General features: G+C 39.9%; 1 long non-coding RNA gene across 1 annotated transcript; it reads right to left on the bottom strand.

Annotated features, from left to right (window-relative positions):
- Nucleotides 1–4193: 4193 nt before the first annotated feature.
- LOC125731901 (uncharacterized) lies at nt 4194–8511 on the bottom strand. Its single transcript, XR_007391667.1, has 3 exons — nt 8384–8511; nt 6023–6271; nt 4194–4427 (listed from the first exon to the last, which is right to left on the bottom strand). It is a non-coding gene; the product is annotated as an uncharacterized LOC125731901 (long non-coding RNA).
- Between the last annotated feature and the right edge of the window lie 629 nt (nt 8512–9140).

Here is a 9140-nt window from a genome sequence, read left to right as displayed (position 1 = left end):
TTGAGGCACTGGCAGCAAGTTTGTTAAAGGGCCAGTACGCCAATTCCACATTGAAGGGCAGAGTGCATTTTCAAGCCTGACTGCCACCTATTCAACGCCAAACTTTCTCTCATTAATAAACAACATTCAAGTGTGTTTTAAAGAAGCCGAAACTCAGAGCTCATTTGCTATGATAAGTTTTTTTTAATTGATTTACTTTGTATAAGCAAAGCAAAGTGTAGGTGCGGTAATCATTTTGTTATGTTTTGATTTTGAGGGAAATAATGATCAACTAAATTAATGTTTGAATAACCCTGTGTGCATGGTCATATGTATTGTTTTCTTACAAAAAAAATCTGTGAAATTAGGTAATCGTGAATATGATCCATGTGTCAGTCTAAATAAAAAAAAAAACAGATTGGGTTTCGAGTTTCTATCTGACAGTCACGTTAACCAGAAGGACAGTGTGTAGGCATGTCCAGCGTATTAAATTTTCTGATACAAATATATGTATTTGGTGATACATCAGGTAGTGTTCATACTGGTGATATCAAATTGCAAATAAAATATCTGTATCAAATATTCTTATCCATTCATGTCAGACCATTGGCACTGTAAAAACTGTCTTATGACTTATAAGTACACATATTAAATGACCTGCCATGAGTTTTACCTTAAGCATTAATTATTTTACTAAAAGTAGTTACTCCTGGAATTTGCTGGCCTCTTACACTGGCATTCACACCTAAAATAAAATGAAAAGCATCCAATTTATTTGTATATTCTATCCATCCATCTTCTGAAACTACTTATCCTTTTGAGGGTTGTAGTGGTTCCAGAGCCTATGCTGGAGGGTACAAGCACAAGGCAGGGAACAACCCTGGATGGGACACTGACCCATCCCAGGGCACACTCACACCTATGGAAAATTTGGAACCTCCAATTAACCTTGGCTTTTGGACCGTGGGGGGGGGAACCAGAGTACCCAGAGGAAACCACATGACGACATGAGGAGAACATGCAAACTCCACACACATGGAACCCTGGCAGAGACTCAAACCCAGGTCCCAGAGGTGTGAGGCAACAGTGCTACCCACTGCACCACCATGCCGCCCCATACAGTGCTACCCACTGCACCACCACGCCACCCCTATTTCTATATTGAGTATCGTAATAAAAGAAACAATCTAAGTTGTTACCGTACAGATTCTATTCACTCTATGCTTCGGGTAGCTCAGCAATGAAACCTTCAAAAATACTATCAGCGTTAGTAGCCTTGATAATGTAAACTAGACAGGATACTCCATAAAAAACAACAGGAAATACGAACCAATTTCAGAATACATGAAATATAAAAATATGTACTTATTTGGATTGCATGTCCATGTAGAGGGCTGAATAAATTAAGCCAGGCATAAAAAGTAAAGTAAAATATAACTGATTACATTTGATTATTGTAACATTTCACTTCCTAACCATTTAGCTAAGAATCTGAAGCCAAAAATATGTTAGTCTGAACCGTCATAGCTTTGTAAATATTATATGGGAATCCTGAAGAGTGCCGCTGTTCATCAATGGGCTCTACTAGCCAAAGCAAAGAGTGCCAGCATTTCACTGTGAGGCCTCTTTATCTTTTCCATATGCTTCAATAATTACCTCAGTGCACGAATTGGTTAGATCCCAATAAATTTAAATACTCCAGATTTTGTGTCTGTTTCCTTTTATTATTTTTTTTTCTCATTGAGCTCTCATACTGGAAAAGAAAAAGGATTTTTACCCAATGACTGAAAGACTGTCAAGAGCTGTTTCCAGTAAAAACAATTTGCCCTGCTATGTGTCTTTAGAATACATGCCTGCGTGCAGCAATAAAGAATTAATACATTACAATACAGAAATAATGAAATTACACGTTATGTTTCCTTGCATTTTCTTTCCCCAAACGTAACTGCTGGAAATACTTGTTTGTATTTCATTCCTCTTTCAATCTATTACAAATGTCATTAGTCTGTGCAGATATAACCATTTAAGGCCTGTACATCAGGGAAGTGAATTTGTGCTTAAGGCTGGACTCAACCAGACAAATTCTCTTATCTGCTCTAGTTCGGACTACAATTCCTGTTATACCTGAAAAGTCACTATTTACCGTACTGTCCTGCTTATCTGGTATCTATGTCCTACAAAACACTGGCCTTACAATAATTATGACTACATTTAAAAAGACAAGAGGACTTTCGACAATAGGTATATCTAATGCTGTTATTGACTAATACTGTATGTGCTAGTAAAGTATCACTTACTGTAAATCACTATAGGCCCAGCAAATAATAGAGGTAGTTGTCATAGGACTCAGTTACATTGAGGAACTTACTGCAGGTAAAGGGAAATGTTTCAGAAATTCCCCTATGCACTGTTTCATTAGTATCTGTAAAAAGATGGTTTATTCTATTCTTCTGCCACTGTGTGTTAAGATCTCAGTATTGTACCTCAGTATCATCGACTGTCAATAGAGTATGTGTTACACACATCATACTTTAACCAGAAACACATCAACATTCATACCAAACATACCAGAACACCCTCATGCCAGGTCAGATGCAGTGTGAATCAAGTCTTCCTTCATTTTTTTTCATGATTCCCTTATTTTGATGTGTTTGATTTTCTCTCCATGTTCACAATGATTGTAGGAACAACTTGTTCTTTCGATACAGTATAGCTGCACAAATAACAGCTGCGTAGGACAATGATGTTTATGTTTCCCTGTGCACTGGGGCTGGACAGAAAAGTCATTCAGAATATGCAAACAGTACCATATTGCCTGAAGCTGGAAATACTGCCATATTTTTCTGTGATCTAGAGTTACACTCACTGTCTGTTTCCAAATGACTTGAAGCTAATAATACTGGTATGTTAAGGATGTGAAACTGGAAACCCTATAATATATGGTCTCAGGTAGACTACGCCTGCCTGTCTGCACTCAACAGTCTCAATCAAGATAAACCTACAACTGCAACATGGTTTTTCTTAGGCGTGGAGTAGTGTTACTGTACTTCAAATTCAATTCCATTTATTAATGTAATGTTACATCTGCTAAAAACTCATAGTTCTTCTCTGATACCATACACTAGAGGCCAAAATTGTAGAAACACTTCAACTTTTGGTCCAATTACTTATTTAATCATCCAATGTATGATATTTGTAACATTCTTTGATTGTTTGCAAACGCTACTGCCGATATTCGTGTAGTAATTTTTAAAGTTACTGCTAGGTGTTTAATACTAGGTGTTTCCACAATTTTGGCGACTAGTGTAGACTAATGCTTGTTTATCTTTTATATAACACATATAGTCACTTCTCAGGTATGTCATGTATATTTGCCTTTTCCAGAATGATTGAAGGTCAAATGATGTATTCTCCAATGACATCAGCACAGAGGTTATGGCATACCTCTCCTTTACTGTTTGTTTTTTTGTGAAACATAACTGCTTTTATCAATAACAGCAACTCTTCCCATCTTCTCCACGATTCCATTCTCAGCCCCCTTTCAATCTGAAAGATTCGACTCAAAGATAGCTAAGTGTTACACTGTTAAAACGCATCTTTTGTGCAAACTACACCCAGTCCGTGTAAGATCCTCTTCAAAATGTCAGTGTATTCCAGGGTACTTCCTACAATACGTACATCCTGGAACCCTTCAAATAAAAGCAAATGCACTTAATGTTGACTCTCATACCTCGCTGCATAGATTTAAATATTCAGGATGTTTAAGCAAGACTAGTAGCTCACCATAAAGTTAATACGATACCAAAAGCTCAGTAAGCATTAAAAGCTTTAATGTTCACTCATTTCAGTGTCAGCCATACTATTCTCAAAATTATATTCAGTATGCCTGCTATGGACGTATTTCTTTGCGTATTTTTATTATGCATGGTAATGGGTTGGGGGTTTGCATCCCTCCTCCTGCCGTGTATGTGGCATTCTGACTGTTGTTGTGAAGCTGTGCTCAAGGTTCTCCGGTTTCCTTCCACAGTCCAAGAACATGCAGGGAACTTGTGTCACACAATGTGTGTGACGATGTGGGCCTTGGTGGACCGTGTGACACTGTCACCCTGTACTGGGTACACAGTTATGGAGGATGAATAAATGGTTGGTCTCATGATGCAAAACACAAGTGACACTGAAAAACTGCTAGGTTAATAAATGCACATACCAGTCACTTTCATTTCAATCCAATTTAATTTCATTCAGGATTACAACCAGTAAGTGCAATTCTGCAACCAGTATGCATTTTCCAGTTCTCTGTGCATTCAATCATTATGTACTAATCTAGCATGGCTTCATTTATTTATATTATTAGTGAATACATTCTGAATAAATGTATCCTGTTGTATCTCCTGAGTGTATCATGGAGCGGGATGGTGTTCTATCGTAGGGAATAGGAACCTCTCGACCTAAGGGCAAAGAAATAGTTAAACAGAGACTCAGGGAAACAAGAAATTCAACTCTGTCTATGCAAAGAATCAGGAATCTGTTCACCAAAACCAACCCGTCCCTCGACGTATGCCACGCCCGCTAGTGACGTTCACCACATTGCTGAAGGAAGGTGTGGCAAGGGGGCGTACTGGAGATCTGAGGCTGTAACTAGGCATCATCCCTGCACTTTGCCTCTGAGCAGTCTAAAGCTACTTCCTTCACACTTGTGGATAGGAGAAGTCTATTTGTGATCTCCTGCATGCCAAGCTATGCTCTCATGGCAGACATTGTTCCTCGCATGCACATTATTTAACACCCCAGAAAATGGAAGCATTTTAAAACAAAGCACATTGTTTGCATAGCTATCATAAATTAAAACGAATAAATTAATTACATTAGGCAATAAGGGATAAACTCAGGTGTTTGTGTTTAAGGTGACACTGACTGTGAATGTTCCACCCATTATATGACCTTAAAACGCTGCCTTCCAGTTATCAACTGTGGGAATGATTCTTCTAGAAATCTCTTCCCAGGACTTTGTTTGAATTGTACCTCTTAGATAATCGATACCAGATTCTCATTTTTCGAGGCAGAAAAACCTACCAAATAACCAGGCACACTAAAAGATGTATCTTGGCAAGGAGTGCAAGAGAAAAACCTTCGAATAGAGGTCTTCGTTTCTGCGGGTTATGCAAGAGCCCCAGATGGAGCGCATAAGCTCCTGCTAAGCAGAGCTGCGAGAGCTTGGGAGGGATGACATACTTATAGAAGGAGGTGAGTAATGTTTTCAGTAAATGTTTGCAAGGCAGGGAGAATTCCAGGGAGAAAGTCAAAGCAAAGGAAAGACGCAAAAAAGGGAAGCCTCACTTTCTGTTTTCTGCCATGACAACAGACATTAAAAATAGTTACATATGTTTTCAACAACAGTTGGGTTCGTGTTCCAGACAGACTTTTCTGCAGTGAAATTCATCCAGAGAATGTACTGGCAAAAACACGGATGGGATGCATTTTAAGTACCCATGTGCACATGTAAAGTCTCGCTGGAGTGAAGCTCGGAAAAATACTGAAGAGTCCTTATCAACAGCTGTTAATGTTGAAGTTTATTCACTTGCACAAGAGCTGCAAGCAAGGTGAAAACACACACACTCTTTGGCTTAATAGATCAAATTAGCACTTTGTCACATATAACCCATTTCTCTTTCAGAGCTTAAGAAAAGAGCTAGTAATTAAAACTAAATCCGGAAAGTAGTTTCTTTCAATTAAAGCTCATTATATTTGTAAGCACACCTTATAAACTCTGTAGTCGGAAACCATGGTAACTGCAATATAACCACGGGGGTGCTAGCTTTCATTTAATTGCAGAAAACAGCTAACATTGATCTGAACGATTAAGTGCCAAATTTATGAATAAGTAAATACAGCGAAGTGGGGATGTAATGGAAGGACTGCTGTTCATCGCATCGAGCAGGAAGTCTAGGTCCCGCTCCAGCTCTATGGGCTCCTGGCTGCAGATACATCGCACTGATGCTCATTGTATCCACTTATTCAACATGTGCCGAGACGAACCATTTACCAAGTAAATATCTCTTTCACTCCTTCTTCTTGCTGAAACACTAAGATGGGGTCCGAGTGCTGTGTGCCTGAAAGGATTCACTGTAGCGGAGGGTCCCGCTGTCGCTGGGCTTCATATGCGTCGGTCACTGCGGCTCCGCCTCTCATGGGGACACAGCAGAGATGAGGGACACAGAAGGAGTCGCAGGGACAGATTATGAGGCTTCTGCCCCATGGCGGAGTGGGTAATGGGCTGTGGACCAGCTGGACACTGTGGACAAGCAGCGGGAGCCAAATAGCGTTATTCCCTGGCAGTGAATGAGGCCCAGATTGAGGGCGGGCCTCTGCACAAAGGCAGCGGGGGGGGGGGGGGGGGGGGACGACGGACGGACTATCTCCTCCGTCATTACAGCTCCTTCCCGTCCCACACTCTACCAGAATCAGGGCTCGGCGATACGACAAATACTAAGCACAAAAACTAAGGTTTATCGTCAGTAAACTCATACAGCTGCTTTTCTTTATTTCTGCTTTGCAAGTCCAGCTCACACTGCAGAGCCAGTTTCATCCGGTTTGGCCAGGAGAGCGATGTACTGTATGCCAAGAATAATGGACAATACAGATGTTATGCAATTAATCTGCAGGCTTCGGATGGGCCCTGGACCACACTGCGTCCCTCTTTTGAAAAATGAAGTATTTTCAAAAAATATTTCAATGGAGGGACGGCCTTGAATGGGCCAGACTGAAAGTCACAGAAATCTCTCAGTTCTCTCTTGAGGAAGGATCGGCAGCTCACGGCTGTCCCTCGACTAATGACATTCTATGTACCAAACAAAGTCAATTAAGATATGTAAATTAACCAACCGCAAATGTGTAGCATAACAGTCTTTGACATACTGTGATCCTTACAGTAAGACATTCCACATCACATTTAATGCAGTTCAAAAGTATTTCTGTACATCTTTAAGTGAGTTTATTATTCAGGGTAAATTCAGAAATTTCTTTGTAATATAATCATCAAGCGAAGAAGTGACACCTGCCAGTCGAAATAATGCCTCACTGCGAATCACCTTAACGTCCCGGCAGCCCTGTTTTCAGCACTGATCTGGGAACACCTGCATCTCGGCATAGAAGGGGAACTAGGACATGAGCAGCAAAAGGCCAGTTTGGTGTGAGGTGTATCGGTCCAGGGAACAGCACTGGGGTGTCAACAAATATCTTTTTTTTCCCACTCCCATGCTGACCGTGGACGAAGTGTGAGATGTCCTGTTTGGGATGGTACCACCATCACAGCATATGCACCAAGCCAGAGAGAGCCGTGAAAACATCAGGCCAGTTCAGCACCTCAAACTAACCCAGCGGAGGCAATCTTCACTAAAACCCCCAGGCCTTGATTTAGTCAAGGCAGTCTGCTGACAGACTGCGTTGGACATGTGCGAGATACGCCATGTGTCTGCTGCCGTCATTGTAAAAATTGTAGAAGTGAAATTATTTATTTACATCACACATATCCTTTATCTCTGGTGGGACCAAGAGTCAGCCTTAAATTTAAAAAGTCAGAATATTCTATGCATGTTTTGTTATTAAAACTAATTTAATTAAAACTACAATGCTTTTTCCGCTGAGGTAAACTCATGAAATGGGTTTGTCATCATTGAGTTAGTCCATATATGTAACGTCGAAAATATGGACTCTGAGAACAATTAGAGCAGTGGTAGCTAATCAAAATATTTACATGCAATGATCGCGAGACTTTTTTATGACGACTTTAAAACTGACTTTATATTGTATTAATTTTGAATCAATTTAGAATGCATAAAAAGTAAATTGCATTTGTTTAACATTTTAGCTCTGCATATTTTACTGTTATTAAAGCTTGCCGCAAATATTAAATTCTGTTTTCAATATGTAGTTCAGATTGAACAGACAGTTCATCAAAACACTGATTTAAGAAACTACAGGGAATGGACATCATTCTAGAGCAATATAGCACGTTTTGTACATACAACAAATGTTCACCCTGGTATATTATAAACAGTGCAAAAGAAACCGCAAAATGCTGATTGTTTCATCATGTTGTTTTCGTTGAATTTTTATATTGTCACGACTCATCAAAACAGTACGATTTCTTGATTGCAACGGAAAAAATAAGCAGAAACTAACAAACCAGACTTTTCCCACTGTTTTTCTACCAGGCTTCAGCTTGGCAAGGTAGTGAAGAGCAATGCTAAAGACAAACAACGATCTCAGTCATGTGAAGCCCTCTTAGATAATGACCGTCACCACGCTCAGTCATTCCAAGAATGCAGAGTAGGGATGTAACGGTTATTTCAAGTTTTAATTATTAATAAAATGATGACTGATTACCGGTTTGGGAAAAACTCACGTTAAGTACTGTCTAGCATCAAATAAGTTAGCAACAGTCTCCCAGGCGCAGGTTCGCAGGCGAAGCATGCAGCGTGGATTTCAGCGTCAGTGAAAATTTGGCGGAAGGCGGTGACCGCTGCCAGTGACTGCGCTCTGGAGATGTTTCAATGTTAATGCGCATTTGATGTGGTTTTCCATGTTATTACTTTAATGTTTATGCAAAGAAAAAGTCCTTAGTGCTGCTAATTTTATTTTGTTTCCAAATAAAAAAACTTGAAATTGAAATTATTTCAACTTGTGTACTTTCTGAGCATTTCAGCACATTTTAAGGATACCGCGATATTACTGATAACTGTGATAATTTTGGTCACTATAATTGCGATCTAAAATTTTTATACCGTTTCATCTCTAATGCAGAGCAATGCAAGTATTGATCGCCATTGATCAAGAGGAGGAAGACAAGGAGGAGAAGAAGCTTGCTAGAAGACTGTCATGTTTAGTTTTCCCTCATTTTGAGGGAAAAGTATAAATTGCATAGGTCATGAATACAGTTGTGACTACGCACACTTATAAACCTTCCACACACATAAATGCTCCTACACACCAAACAATGTTACTTTTCAGAAAGGAAAAGATGTTCCGGCGGTTAACTGAAAGGCCCGTGACTGCGGCTTTGATTAAATCTTGCTTGGAGGCAGTCTTGAGACAGCGGGCCAGTCGATCCAATCATCGATCAAAGATGGGCCTGGTGAGCTCATGCATACGACTGATTTACA

Source organism: Brienomyrus brachyistius, chromosome 1, assembly GCF_023856365.1.
Source record: "Brienomyrus brachyistius isolate T26 chromosome 1, BBRACH_0.4, whole genome shotgun sequence".
Classification (NCBI taxonomy): domain Eukaryota; kingdom Metazoa; phylum Chordata; class Actinopteri; order Osteoglossiformes; family Mormyridae; genus Brienomyrus; species Brienomyrus brachyistius.
Note: the sequence above shows the minus strand (reverse complement) of the source record. Positions and strands in the feature narration are given on the sequence as shown.